Here is a 14,936-nt window from a genome sequence, read left to right on the forward strand (position 1 = left end):
TCCAAACATATTTTTTATAAACACCAACAAACAAGTTGAAAAGAAATACAATGGTCAAGTGTTTGGATGGTATGGGCGGAGAAGTTATTCCGTCAAGTTGAAATGTGTAGTGGGTGTGTGTAAAAGCACGAGACATACGTCTGCTAGACAGTGCCTTGCCAGAAATCGTGACTTAAGTCAGAAGACCTCAAATAAATGAGGGTTAATGAAGTCAATAAATATTGCACTTTGTTTATTGGACCTGAATGGTGCCTCGAGACGTGTGAACAGAGCAATGGAGTTAGTTTCAGACTGATTATGAGTGTAGCCAGTTGTAGCTTACACCCCTGTGACGTCATAGAAACCTAAATGTCTGACAAGAGCAAAATTTATTTGGATTTAAAAAAAAAAACAAAAAAAACTTTTTAAAAATTCTTAGCTTATGAAAAGGGAGAATGAGATGCTAAGTTTGGACCAATTTTAAATTTCTGTTTATAATTTATCTTATTAATTTGCAAACTCTTTGAAGGGTCATGGATCTCGAAAACTGTTCTAATGATTTTTCTAAAAATTTGGCTGTTTATATGTATTTTCTGGAAAACAGTTACTAGCTAACTGGTCACACAGTGAAAATTGAAAATAAAATAAATAAGGAAAGAGAGGACTGGGCTGCGAATAGTGATGCTTCTTTTGAAAATAGTGTGTATTTGTGGGAGGGGGGCACTCTTGGACAGGGAGATCAATAACAGATGGGTCTAAGAAGTGTTTGTGAATACTATATAATAGGGTGTTAAGGGGGCCTACGTATTTATGATGAAAAATAGACAAAAAAAGGGACATAGATTTTGAGGGCTATAAAATTGTGCTTAGGGTGGAGAAGCGTTTTATTCATGTGTCTTAAGAGTGTTTCGGGCAAAATAAACATATATATCTACTATTTCAATCGTAGCGTAGCACGAATACTAGCTAGTAATAAATAAAACATAACCATAATTGACAAATTCTAAAACAAAGCCTAATAAAATACGCAGAACAACACAAAGATAAAGGTACATTTCTTCTATATTTTGTTAGGACAAATTCTTACAAATGCTCCTTCTTCCCAAGTGAACGGGTTGCCTGAATCAGCCGGGTAAGCCAATGACTTAGGAGACTTTAGGCCTCTAATTAACAAACATAGCTAGATTGGCACAGGAATACTCGTTAAGTCATAAGTATCTTCTGTTAGGAAAGAGCGTCTGTAATTTATAAGATAAGATAGAAAAGAAAGTCAATAATTGTTTGCTCTGAATGAAAGGCAATAAAGTTACATGAGGAAGAGAATGGAAGATGTTCAAACTCTGTACACATAAAAAGAAAAAGAAATTAGCTTGTGATTTCACACACATTTTAATGACTCTGAAGACATTATTCTAGAAATACTAACCTAACTCTCTACACGGTCTCTATCACTATTGTATTTTACTCTCTCTCTGTCTTCCTCTCTCTCTCCACTGGCAGGACTTCTTACAAATGACCACATTCTGCTGGAGGCCGGTGAGGACAGCACAGAAGTACTACTTACTGTTCAATGGATCGTACAATTATTTTGCATGAGTGATGACTGCATGCCAAAGAAGAATGTCCTAACAAAGGCGACTCCCCGGACACGCTATAAAGATCAGCTCATGTGCCATATTACTCTCACTGGCTTAGAAGCTAGTGGCTGAATACAGATTTCATTCTGATAGAGACAGACTTTCTTACGAAAGTCGAGGGCACACATTTGAGGCCCAAAGACAAGCACTTCCCGAAGACAGACACAGAAGACGAAAATAAAACTAAAATAGACCCCAGGGCTTTGTCTTCAGTTGGGGTCAAATATGCAGGTCGCAACTGGGTTTGCGTGATATACTCATTTTTATTCTTCAGAATATAAAGACAAAATATATACCTCTTTCACTTATCTCTTTTTAATATCGTTTCTCTCTTACTCTCTAATTTAGATCTTCTCTCTGTCCTCTCCCTCTATACATTCTCCTCTGCCTCCTCTCTTTTTCTCCCTCTCCCGACTCCCGTGTGTTTCTGTCCTCTCTTAGGCCTCACTTTCTTAGCTATCTCCCCCCCTCATTTTCTTAGCTCTCTCCCCCCCTCACTTTCTTAGCTCTCTCCCCCTTCACTTTCTTAGCTCTCTCCCCCTCACTTTCTTAGCTCTCTCCCCCCCCCTCACTTTTTTAGCTCTCTCTCCACCCTCACTTTCTTATCTCTCTCTCTCTCTCTCCCCTCACTTTCTTAGCTCTCTCTCCCCCCTCACTTTCTTAGCTCTCTCCCCCCCTCACTTTCTTAGCTCTCTCCCCCCTCACTTTCTTAGCTCTCTCCCCCTTCACTTTCTTAGCTCTCTCCCCCTCACTTTCTTAGCTCTCTCTCCCCTCACTTTTTTAGCTCTCTCTCCTCCTCACTTTCTTAGCTCTCTCTCTCTCCTCCCTCACTTTCTTAGCTCTCTCTCCCCCCTCACTTTCTTAGCTCTCTCCCCCCTCACTTTCTTAGCTCTCTCCCCCCCTCACTTTCTTAGCTATCTCCCCCCCCCCTCACTTTCTTAGCTCTCTCCCCCCTCACTTTCTTAGCTCTCTCCCCCTCACTTTCTTAGCTCTCTCCCCCCTCACTTTCTTAGCTCTCTCCTCCCTCACTTTCTTAGCTCTCTCCCCCCCCTCACTTTCTTAGCTCCCCCCCTCACTTTCTTAGCTCTCTCCCCCCTCACTTTCTTAGCTCTCTCCCCTCCTCACTTTCTTAGCTCTCTCCCCCCTCACTTTCTTAGCTCTTTCCCCCTCCTCACTTTCTTAGCTCTCTCCCGCCCCCTCACTTTCTTAGCTCTCTCCCCCCCTCACTTTCTTAGCTCGCTCCCCCCCCTCACTTTCTTAGCCTCTCCCCCCCCCCCCTCACTTTCTTAGCTCTCTCCCCGCCCTCACTTTCTTAGCTCTCCCCCCCTCACTTTCTGTCCCCTCTATTTTTTCTTTTCTTTCTTTTCTCTTTTACTCCTTCGTCTTCCCTCTTTCTCATTTCTTACCGTATTCCCTTCCATTTATAACCTCTCTTTCTTCTTTTCTAGCTTCTTTACCTAGTTTATCTTTTCTCGGTTCCCTTTTTCTCTACCTCCCTTCTCGTTCTCTTTCTCTTTCTCTCTCTCTCTCTCTCTCCCTCTCTCTCTCTCTCTCTATCTCTCTCACTAGAAGGGATAGACGCCACTGACCAGAAACTTCATGGCCAATTACAAGCCTGTATCTTTTCAGAAAGCCTACAACAAGAGGAGGGCGTGACATAGGACTAAATGAAAAGGTCGTGACCTGACAGCACGAGTGAACCCACAAAGCAATTTTTTAACTTCGTTTTGATGACGCAATCGTGTAAGAAATAAGCTAAAAACAAACAACAGAGTTGAAACAAAGCAAATAGGAGTCAGACCACAACAAGATTGTAGGATTCCACCTAGAGTGGAGGATTGATGAGCATAGTTACCAACATGAGAAGAACATGAGTCTGTATACAACTCCTCCTTCGTGGTCGAAGATGAGCACATTTCTCATTCCCTATTAACTCGAAGATGACTGTAAAGTCCAATCCTCGCTTGAAAAAGCCGGCCGCATACATGGCATGGGTGGGTTAGGTCAATTTCAAATAGTCTCTTTCAGCTTTTTGTTGGTTCGGCGCTCTTTCGCGTTGACCACTCTGATATCTCATGACTCCGACACTCACGGCTTCACGCCATGAGGAGCGATCGAGAGCTAGTGCTTTACAGCCGTGAAAGTCAATGTCACACTCTTTGAAGGAGCTTCTTAAAGGTGTCCTTATAGCGCTTGTCTTGACCTCCAGGGAGCGCATTCCAGCACACAACTCCCAGTAGATTAGCTACAGAGATGCTCACATTGTAAGTGGAGACTTAAAGCCATTTTCCGACTGCGAATGCGTAAAAAAGTGCTAGCTAGCAGTGATAGAAGAAGAAATGTGTCATAAAAGAAGAATTCTGTTGAAGCTATCAACTTTTCTCATGACAATTACAAGGCGAGTGAGAGTAACAAGACATTCAAAACTAACATTTGAAGCAAATTTCAATGTTTTCTATTGCCGCTTACGAGTCTAACGACATATCTGATACTGCTCAAAATCTTGATGTTTATTCGCGGTACAAACAGCAGTTTTGAAATCTGAGAAGTTAGTAGCTATAATGAACAGGCAAGGCACCAGCATTAGCGAAGTCCTGTCAAAGAAGTTTCAACCATCACTAAGGATATTTCTCTTCCTTGGGAAGAAATTAGTTGGAGTGACTACTGATGGTGCCACAAGTATCGGTATGGTTGACAGCAAGAGTTAGAGCTTTCAAGTCTAATAGAACCGAACCTCTGTGGCTTCATTGAATTATTATTCGAATCTGCGGCCAATGTGTCAAGTGCCCTGACAGAGCCGCATCTGGATCTGATTGACAAAGCTGAACATATTTACTTGACAAAATTGATTTCTTCTTCCTGTTGCTTGCAGAAAATTTTCTAAATCTCCGAAAACAAGCCTTAAAACCATTTAAACCAATCACACAAATTACAAGCACTTTTTTGTGAGGACAAATCATTTCAGTGATGAATTGTACGATACCCTTGTTACGTCATCATCTCATGCAATCGGATATTTAAAGATTGGTTTTGGATAAACTTCTCATTTATTAATGTAAGTACTAGATTCACGGGTTTCTAATAAAAATGGTTTATTGTTTATTTCCCATTTTGCTAATGTGGCCCGCAACATAAGTGTCGAAATTTAAAATGGTCGCCGGCCGGGTGGCCGAATATGTTTGAGCATCATTGCTTTACACATTCGATAGTCAAAACAACATTGAAAGATTTAATGCGATACAAAAATAATACAATTTAAATATTATTTTCAAGACCCATCTACACATTTGGTTTTGTGTTTATCGGCTGTGATATTTGTTTCAATCCGCGTGGTGTTTTAAGACCTATCAACGTGGCAGCGAAATCTATATTTAGCACGATTCATTCTGTCTTGACGGGTATTTGTGAAGTGAATTTGAAGCTCTGTTTTATTCCTTGGTGTCTATGTGTGTGATTGTTTACCATTATTTCTGTGTGTGTGTGTGTGTAAGTGTGTGATTGTTTACCATTATTTCTGTGTGTGTGTGTGTGTAAGTGTGTGATTGTTTACCTTCATTTCTGTGTGTGTGTGTGTGTGTGTGTGATTGGAGATTCGAAGGTGTGTGTGTTAGGTTATTGATAAGCAAAACCAAATTAATGACATGTAGGCCTAATACCAAACAGAAAAGATCATTCATGCTTGAACAATTGTAAATATTTTCTGTACAAGAGATTGAACTGACTCTATTGTTAAGTTGATGTTTTATTGTCAGACAGAAAGCTAGCGAAAGGAACTAGGTAAGTTTAGCTTTACTGAACAGCAAAAATAGTTAGACAAGGGAAACAACACTGACAAACATGCAGACAGACTATGGAGAGAATTAACTAAATTGTTTAGTTTACAATATTCAGTGGAAGGAACTGCACAGATCTATGCCTATAGTATGTCATCTAGACCATTTTGGTAAAGTTGCTATGCTTTAGTGTTTGTTTCGTCTCTATATTTGTCCTGAAACATCGGTAAGCTATTCAGTGATTTTACTCTCAATAGACTTCACCAATATGATACAATATGATACAACTGTCATATCTTGGTCTGTTAAAAAAAATGTATTATGCATTCCAGTGACACGATTAACATTTGACAAGTGGCAACCATCAATCTGTCAGTGAACAGTTTTTAGATGCCCATTCCATTAGATCTCAAATCCTTCTCACAAACCATTTACATATTTTTTTTGGTTTCAGTATCTCACACTGTTGAAACTTTGGAATGTATAAAAGACTCTCTATGACTTCTTCTTCTTCTAGCCAGCCTTTTGCTGCTGAGCTGTGAGCTCTTTTGCAGACTGTGCCAAGGAAAAATAGCGGCATTTCTCGATGCGCAAGTCTACACGTTTGAAGTTTGAAATATATTTCTTCCAGGAAGTTCCCATGTAACTTCGGAAGCCCGGTGGCTGAGCCCTGTAAAGCGATTTGCTTCGATCCGGAGGTCCAGGATTCGAATCCTTGTGGATTAGGTATCTTTGGATGCCTCTAAGTCCACTCAGCTCTATTGGGTAGTCACGTGACATTAGTTGGGGAAAAGAAAGGCGGTTAACCTCGTTAACCGTGCACCACAGAAACAGATCAGATGACCTTTACATCATCTGCCCTATAGATCGCAAGGTCTGAAAGGGGAACTTACTTTTACTTTACTTCTCATGTAACTTCATTTATCATCTCTGATAATAACATAATTACAAAGAGAGTTTGTCTTATCAAACTTAGAGGCGGCCCCCACCGGATCCACCTATGAGCAAGGAATATTTAATCTAATGTCTTGTTGTCATTGCTTAAAATACTCATTTGGCGTTTTTTTAACTTAAAGATATGTATACTAAGTCAGGAGATATATACTAAGTCAGGAGATATATAATAAGTCAGGAGATATATAATAAGTCAGGAGATATATACTAAGTCAGGAGATATATAATAAGTCAGGAGATATATAATAAGTCAGGAGATATATACTAAGTCAGGAGATATATAATAAGTCAGGAGATATATACTAAGTCAGGAGATATATAATAAGTCAGGAGATATATAATAAGTCAGGAGATGTATAATAAGTCAGGAGATATATAATAAGTCAGGAGATATATAATAAGTCAGGAGATATATAATAAGTCAGGAGATATATAATAAGTCAGGAGATGTATAATAAGTCAGGAGATATATAATAAGTCAGGAGATATATAATAAGTCAGGAGATATATACTAAGTCAGGAGATATATAATAAGTCAGGAGATATATAATAAGTCAGGAGATATATACTAAGTCAGGAGATATATAATAAGTCAGGAGATATATACTAAGTCAGGAGATATATAATAAGTCAGGAGATATATACTAAGTCAGGAGATATATAATAAGTCAGGAGATATATAATAAGTCAGGAGATATATACTAAGTCAGGAGATATATAATAAGTCAGGAGATATATAATAAGTCAGGAGATATATAATAAGTCAGGAGATGTATAATAAGTCAGGAGATATATAATAAGTCAGGAGATGTATAATAAGTCAGGAGATGTATAATAAGTCAGGAGATATATAATAAGTCAGGAGATATATACTAAGTCAGGAGATATATAATAAGTCAGGAGATATATAATAAGTCAGGAGATATATAATAAGTCAGGAGATATATAATAAGTCAGGAGATATATAATAAGTCAGGAGATATATAATAAGTCAGGAGATATATAATAAGTCAGGAGATATATAATAAGTCAGGAGATGTATAATAAGTCAGGAGATATATAATAAGTCAGGAGATATATAATAAGTCAGGAGATGTATAATAAGTCAGAAGATATATAATCGGTTGACGTTGTTTTCAACTTGAAAGCAGACAAAAAAAAAAACGTATTATTTGATTATCCGAATTCTGATTTCAATAACATCATTATTTTATTTTATTTTTTATTTATTTATTTTATTTATTTATTTATTTTGTGGCCAAAAAGAAAAATCAGCTTTTCTGTTGCTTTTCTATTTACTTTTTCAATGTAAATTTGAACAACCGACAGACAGACAACACAAAGCTAATAGGTCTTTAAAAAAAGACCTCAAAGGTTACTCAAGACTTTTTGGAGATAACTTAGCCTCCTTTTGTACACCGAAGGCACGCCACTGCACTAACTGTCTACTAGATCTAAACTAACGATAATAAATGTGTGTGATGTAACGTCCATGCTTATTGATCAAACTTAGATCCAGCTCTAGAGTCAAAGAATTATTATTCATATTTCATTAGCTCGATTTCTTTAAAGATCAAAATGAAAGAACAGCCTTTTACATGACCTAATAGAAGTAGATCTAGCAATCCATCTGTTGATAACATTCAACGATTAAGCTTACAACGTGTATGCTAGTTTCTATCTGACAAATTAGCTGTTTATTAAGGACACCTCTCAAAGTAACAACAACAGTCAACACATGACATTACTCCTCGATACTGAAAAGCATAACCTATATATATAACATACATACTAATACCATCTACCTAAATAATCTAGAGATGATTGACAACATAAAACCATATCGCCTATCGCGTTTCCTAAGGCGTTTAATCTTATTACATGTTCATTGTTAAATAATTTAAAAACTATTTTTCGAAATGCTAGTTAGACCAAGATCTGGGTTCCATTTAGGTTAACGTCAGTTGTAGTCAACTTGCAATGACTGAAGGTTAACGTCAGTAGTAGTCAGCTTGCAATGACTGAAGGTTAACGTCAGTAGTAGTCAGCTTGCAATGACTGAAGGTTAACGTCAGTAGTAGTCAGCTTGCAATGACTGAAGGTTAACGTCAGTAGTAGTCAGCTTGCAATGACTGAAGGTTAACGTCAGTAGTAGTCAGCTTGCAATGACTGAAGGTTAACGTCAGTAGTAGTCAGCTTGCAATGACTGAAGGTTAACGTCAGTAGTAGTCAGCTTGCAATGACTGAAGGTTAACGTCAGTAGTAGTCAGCTTGCAATGACTGAAGGTTAACGTCAGCAGTAGTCAGCTTGCAATGACTGAAGGTTAACGTCAGCAGTAGTCAGCTTGCAATGACTGAAGGTTAACGTCAGCAGTAGTCAGCTTGCAATGACTGAAGGTTAACGTCAGCAGTAGTCAGCTTGCAATGACTGAAGGTTAACGTCAGTAGTAGTCAGCTTGCAATGACTGAAGGTTAACGTCAGTAGTAGTCAGCTTACAATGACTGAAGGTTAACGTCAGTAGTAGTCAGCTTGCAATGGCTGAAGGTTAACGTCAGTAGTAGTCAGCTTGCAATGGCTGAAGGTTAACGTCAGTAGTAGTCAACTTGCAATGGCTGAAGGTTAACGTCAGTAGTAGTCAGCTTGCAATGGCTGAAGGTTAACGTCAGTAGTAGTCAGCTTGCAATGACTGAAGGTTAACGTCAGTAGTAGTCAGCTTGCAATGACTGAAGGTTAACGTCAGTAGTAGTCAGCTTGCAATGACTGAAGGTTAACGTCAGTAGTAGTCAGCTTGCAATGACTGAAGGTTAACGTCAGTAGTAGTCAGCTTGCAATGACTGAAGGTTAACGTCAGTAGTAGTCAGCTTGCAATGACTGAAGGTTAACGTCAGTAGTAGTCAGCTTGCAATGACTGAAGGTTAACGTCAGTAGTAGTCAGCTTGCAATGACTGAAGGTTAACGTCAGTAGTAGTCAGCTTGCAATGACTGAAGGTTAACGTCAGTAGTAGTCAGCTTGCAATGACTGAAGGTTAACGTCAGTAGTAGTCAGCTTGCAATGACTGAAGGTTAACGTCAGCAGTAGTCAGCTTGCAATGACTGAAGGTTAACGTCAGCAGTAGTCAGCTTGCAATGACTGAAGGTTAACGTCAGCAGTAGTCAGCTTGCAATGACTGAAGGTTAACGTCAGCAGTAGTCAGCTTGCAATGACTGAAGGTTAACGTCAGCAGTAGTCAGCTTGCAATGGCTGAAGGTTAACGTCAGTAGTAGTCAGCTTGCAATGGCTGAAGGTTAACGTCAGTAGTAGTCAGCTTGCAATGGCTGAAGGTTAACGTCAGTAGTAGTCAGCTTGCAATGACTGAAGGTTAACGTCAGCAGTAGTCAGCTTGCAATGACTGAAGGTTAACGTCAGCAGTAGTCAGCTTGCAATGACTGAAGGTTAACGTCAGTAGTAGTCAGCTTGCAATGACTGAAGGTTAACGTCAGTAGTAGTCAGCTTGCAATGACTGAAGGTTAACGTCAGTAGTAGTCAGTTGCAATGACTGAAGGTTAACGTCAGTAGTAGTCAGCTTGCAATGACTGAAGGTTAACGTCAGTAGTAGTCAGCTTGCAATGACTGAAGGTTAACGTCAGTAGTAGTCAGCTTGCAATGACTGAAGGTTAACGTCAGTAGTAGTCAGCTTGCAATGACTGAAGGTTAACGTCAGTAGTAGTCAGCTTGCAATGACTGAAGGTTAACGTCAGTAGTAGTCAGCTTGCAATGACTGAAGGTTAACGTCAGTAGTAGTCAGCTTGCAATGACTGAAGGTTAACGTCAGTAGTAGTCAGCTTGCAATGACTGAAGGTTAACGTCAGTAGTAGTCAGCTTGCAATGACTGAAGGTTAACGTCAGTAGTAGTCAGCTTGCAATGACTGAAGGTTAACGTCAGTAGTAGTCAGCTTGCAATGACTGAAGGTTAACGTCAGTAGTAGTCAGCTTGTAATGACTGAAGGTTAAAAAAAAGCCCCTTTTCTAGATTTGGGCTATAACAAAAGTGAATGTTGGGATTAGAATCTCTTTAAAAAAAAAAAAAAACTAAAACATTTGAATGAGTAGGCCTCATGGGCGGGGGGGGGGGGTTGAGGGGATCTTTTTTCTCTCCCCCCGCCCCTGCGAAAAAAAAAATTAATAGTAAATATGTGTGTGTACATGATCTTTATTACATTCTGACCCTTCATTCTTTCGGAAGACTTTTATTGTGCCCTAGAATGTTTCTTCCTGGTGTTAGTGGAAAAAGTGTACACACCCCACCATGCCAACAAGCGTTTTGGGGAGCGCTTGGAGCTCCCCAGCGCGGGGCTTCACGCCAAGCACTATTTCTGGTATTGAAAGCCAACACAATGAATATTCTGAGGCATCTACAGTAAATTTTCCTGCTATTAAAATGTTTTATTTCAAAAACCTAAAATCCATTCTTACTGCCTTACTGGCGCCAAGTTGTACTAGGATGTCATCGCAACCCTTAGTATGCGTAATTCATCTTGTCGAAAAAATGTTCCGCAAACCTCATGCGACGCTCTGTCACAACCTTACTAAGGTGTCGACTCCCGATTTGGCATAGAATTTCCTTGATTTAGACCCGATCTCTATAACTGACTCCTAAAATCTGTCTTAGCCATCTTTGTTGAGCCACATTTAGTCTTTTTTAATTTAGGCAGATGACTATTCAATGCACTTTATATTAATGGAGCCCCGTCACTGGTAGAAATGTGTAACCTCTCTTGAATACGCTCTTGGAATTAGGTGACTGTAGTTTGCTTTAGATTTTATATCGAAAAGGGAAGTTTTATCGTCAAAATCATCTGTTGTGGATTTTTAACTAAACAATCTCTGGCGTTTTTTTTTTTGTTGTTTTTTTTTAATTCAAAACCCCATTTAGCTACGGTCAGAGAATTTGGTAACTGTAGTTTGCTTTAGAATAATATTGAAGATGGAGGTTTTCCCACCTCAAAACTCTCTGTAAGGAGATTTAAAACTCAAAACCATCTGGAGGGGTTTTAAACTTTTAAGAAAAGCCATCTGTAGGAGAGGGGTTTAAACTCAAAACCCCCAATCGACTTGGCTACGCTCAAATAATTTTAGTGTGTAATTTGCTTTTTTATATTATTTTTAGCATGAAACTCCGCTGAAAGGGGGTTTAAACTCAAAACCTCTTTTGGCGACTCTCATAGCATTTTGAGTGCGTAATTTGCTTTTTTTTTTATATAGAAGAGTTATTTTTTTAGCTTCAAACTCCACTGGAGGGAAGTTTAAATTCAAAACCCTTTTGATTACACTCATAGAATTTTGAGTGTATAATTTGCTTTGTTTTTAATATTAAAGAGGTATTTTGTACCTTCAAACCCCGCTGAAAGAACTCAAAACTGAGTCAAAACCAATTTAGCTATGCTAATAACATTTTAAGTGCATAATTTACTTTTTTTTTCATATTGAAGAAGTATTTTTAACTTCAAACACCGATGAATTCGGGTTTAAACTCAAAACTGAGTTGAAACCCATTTACCTACGCTCATAACATTTTGAGTGCGTAATTTCCTTTTTTTTTTTTTATATTGAAGAGGTATTTTTTAGCTTCAAACCCTAATGAAGAGGGGTTGGGGGGGGGGTTAAACTCAAAACCCTTTGGCTACGCTCATAGAATTTTGGGTGTGTAATTTGCTTTTTTTTATATTGAATAGGGGATTATAAGCTCAAAATCTTCCTTAACTGTGCTCTTGGAATTAGGGGATTGTCGTTTGCTTTTTTTTTTGTTTTGTTTTTAGAAGAGAGGGATTTAACTGCAAAAACCCCTGGTAGGGGGGTTTAAACTCAAAACCCCCTTGGCTGCGCTGGGGCAAGTGATGGTTTAGTATTAAAATCTCACCTAAAATAAACAAAATCAAAGCAAAAAATCAGTAACTAAAGTCCGTCTCCCCCCCCCCCCCGCAGGGTGGGGATTTCATTTCGGGGGGGGGGGGGGGTTGAACCCCAAAAACCCCCCTTGGCTACGCCCATGGTAGGCCTACTTTATTAACTGACATTGTTTAAAAATGGAAACAAATAATCATTTCAATCAATTGTTTTCCAATGAGACCTTAGATGCAATCTTTTGTACCAATGCGCGAATCCAACAATGAATCCAAATTTATCAATGAAGAAGTCTGTTGCCTATGATAAAAATTTAACTCCCCGTAAGTTTTTTTTTAAAGTGTTGTATTTTTTTGAGCTCCAACCAATTTAATTTACAAAAATAATAAACGGTTTCGTTTCATAAAAAAGGGTCCCCCCCCCCCCCCCCGTTACATCAAGGCTTTCCCAGATCTAACATATCGTGATATCAATATATTTTCTAGTTTTTGCGATCTAAGCGGGACTGGCGGAAGGACAGACAGACCACAAAAAGTTAATAGCAGCTTTTCCCCTTTCGGAGGCGTTAATATAAGGCCTTTGTCGATATGTTTTCTAATCTTTCAAGTGCTGCGTCGCCTCCTAGTCATCACAGACGGCATTAATGCGCAATAGTTGAATACAACTGAGTGAATTGATCGTTTGGTTAGTCCAGTCACATTTACATTATGGCTATAAAAACCAAACAAACATGTGTGGATGCTTAAGCTTGCACTTTACATAATTATTTAATTTTCCATACCTTCTGGTTGCATCGCACACGAATACTTATATATATTCTATTTATTAATATAAATATAAAACCATCCTTAGACTACGTGGGCTATTAGTATATGTTGCCTCCTTTCTAAGCATGATTAAGACACAAACTTTATGTAGCACTTTTTATTTTCTATTTTGTTACACCCTAAGTAAGGCAGACCTAAGGACCAGGCAGTGATATATCAACGTTTAGTCAAAATAACAAAACAACTTTATGTTATACTCACATGCAAATGCACGGAAACTCCAACAGTCTGAATTGTCTGCTCTTGCAAAAGAAAAAATAAATCTCTTTACCCGATCTGCTGATTCCAAATATAGAAGAGCAAAGCCTAAATAACATAACAAGCATAAACGTCTTTGCGCTGCTGTGACTTAGGAGTGACTTAGATCCATGCCTTGAGTGCCGACACGTTGGTCCGAGGGCTAAACGACAACGAATATAAGAGAGACGTATTGTCAGGTATCGTCTGTTCGACACTCTCGTATATCATGCACTAGTCATTCGTACATAATGCAGAAGTGAATATAGCTAAAGGGGAGGGGGGGTAGACGGGGCAATGCAAAAGAGGGGAGAGTGGGCAGGTGTTGTTGATAGAGACATGACCAGGTAGGCCAGGTACAAACAAAACAAAGCTGGAAGGTGACATAAGGTAATTGGGGAAGGGGTAGGAAGACAAGGAGTGGGGTGTTTAGTTATCGTCTCCAACGAGTCATTATGACTTAATGAATGTGGTCAGTAGGTAGAAGGTTGTAAAAAAAAAAACTGCAAGGTGGACATGATGAGATCAGGTAGGGGACATCAACAGGACAAGAAATGACTTTTGTGGGGCATAGAATGAACGTGTCGTCTCCTTGTATTGTTGAGCTGATTTGTTTACAGTTGCGTTGAAATGTATAGGAAGAATTCATAGAACATGAGGAAGAGAGAGGAAGAGAGAGAGAGAGAAAGAGACAGAGAGGAAGAGACAGAGAGGAAAAGATAAAGAAGAGAGAGAGGAAGAGACAGAAAGGAGAGAGGAAGAGACAGAAAGAGAGAGAGGAAGAGACAGAGAGGAAGAGACAGAGAGGAAAAGATAAAGAAGAGAGAGAGGAAGAGATAGAGGAAGAGAGAGAGGAAGAGAGAGAGAGAGAGAGAAAAGTATCAAAGGGAAGTAGTGACACGTGATTAGTAGACTCAATCGTTCTCTCCACACTGCGTCGCAAAAAGAAAACACACACACACATACACACGACCTCAATCATAATTAAAACTGTGACCGTGACTTGGCGAGAAGATTGTTGTAATTAACACAGTTTGATGGAGAAAAGTTAACCTTTCAACTCGTTTGATTTGCATTAACTTTTTGGTCCTTCGAGACAAGCTTGGGTAGTTGTATTGAAATAGTATGTCTTATATAAATCATAAGGCTACATTCTACCTCGTACATGCCTATGTTACCAGGCGTATCGACAATCCATTCTAGCAAGAGCATTGAACATTCAAATAAATTATTTCCTTCTTACTTGTTCTGAGGTAGATGGCCCGTGGTGTGGTGCGTATTGACCTGTTGCTGACCTGACAAAGATCAATTTATCTCGAGATCCTTTTCTTCAGCATCTTTTAGATACTTTCTTTTGATGTCAATGAAGTTGTGGAGTCTCTTCCATTTCTTCAGTAGCTTCAACGGGGTTTGTCTCACTCTCTCTCTCTCTCTGCTTCGCCCCTTTCTTTCTCTCCAACTTTCTTGATCTTCCATTTATTCTCTCTATCATTTCTTTCTCTTAATTTCTATCCAAATTATTATTTCTTTTTTACAATTCTCTATTCAGCTTGCTAATTCTTCCTCTCGATGTATAGGCCTATTATTAGATTTGTTACTCTAAAATTTATTCTAGATTTATAAATTCGCTTAATCAGGATTTTTTTC

The 14,936-nt window shown here is 38.8% G+C and overlaps 1 protein-coding gene across 1 annotated transcript in view; it reads right to left on the reverse strand.

Moving 5' to 3' along the window:
• Positions 1-13,531, reverse strand: part of LOC106059101 (sodium-dependent phosphate transport protein 2B-like) — a 53,595-nt gene extending 40,064 nt beyond the window's left edge. The window contains exon 1 of the mRNA XM_056024092.1: positions 13,254-13,531. The gene's annotated coding sequence lies outside the window, so the exon portion shown is untranslated. The remainder of the gene's footprint in view (positions 1-13,253) is intronic.
• Positions 13,532-14,936: the final 1,405 nt, after the last annotated feature.

Source organism: Biomphalaria glabrata, chromosome 3 (genome assembly GCF_947242115.1).
Source record: "Biomphalaria glabrata chromosome 3, xgBioGlab47.1, whole genome shotgun sequence".
Taxonomy (NCBI): domain Eukaryota; kingdom Metazoa; phylum Mollusca; class Gastropoda; family Planorbidae; genus Biomphalaria; species Biomphalaria glabrata.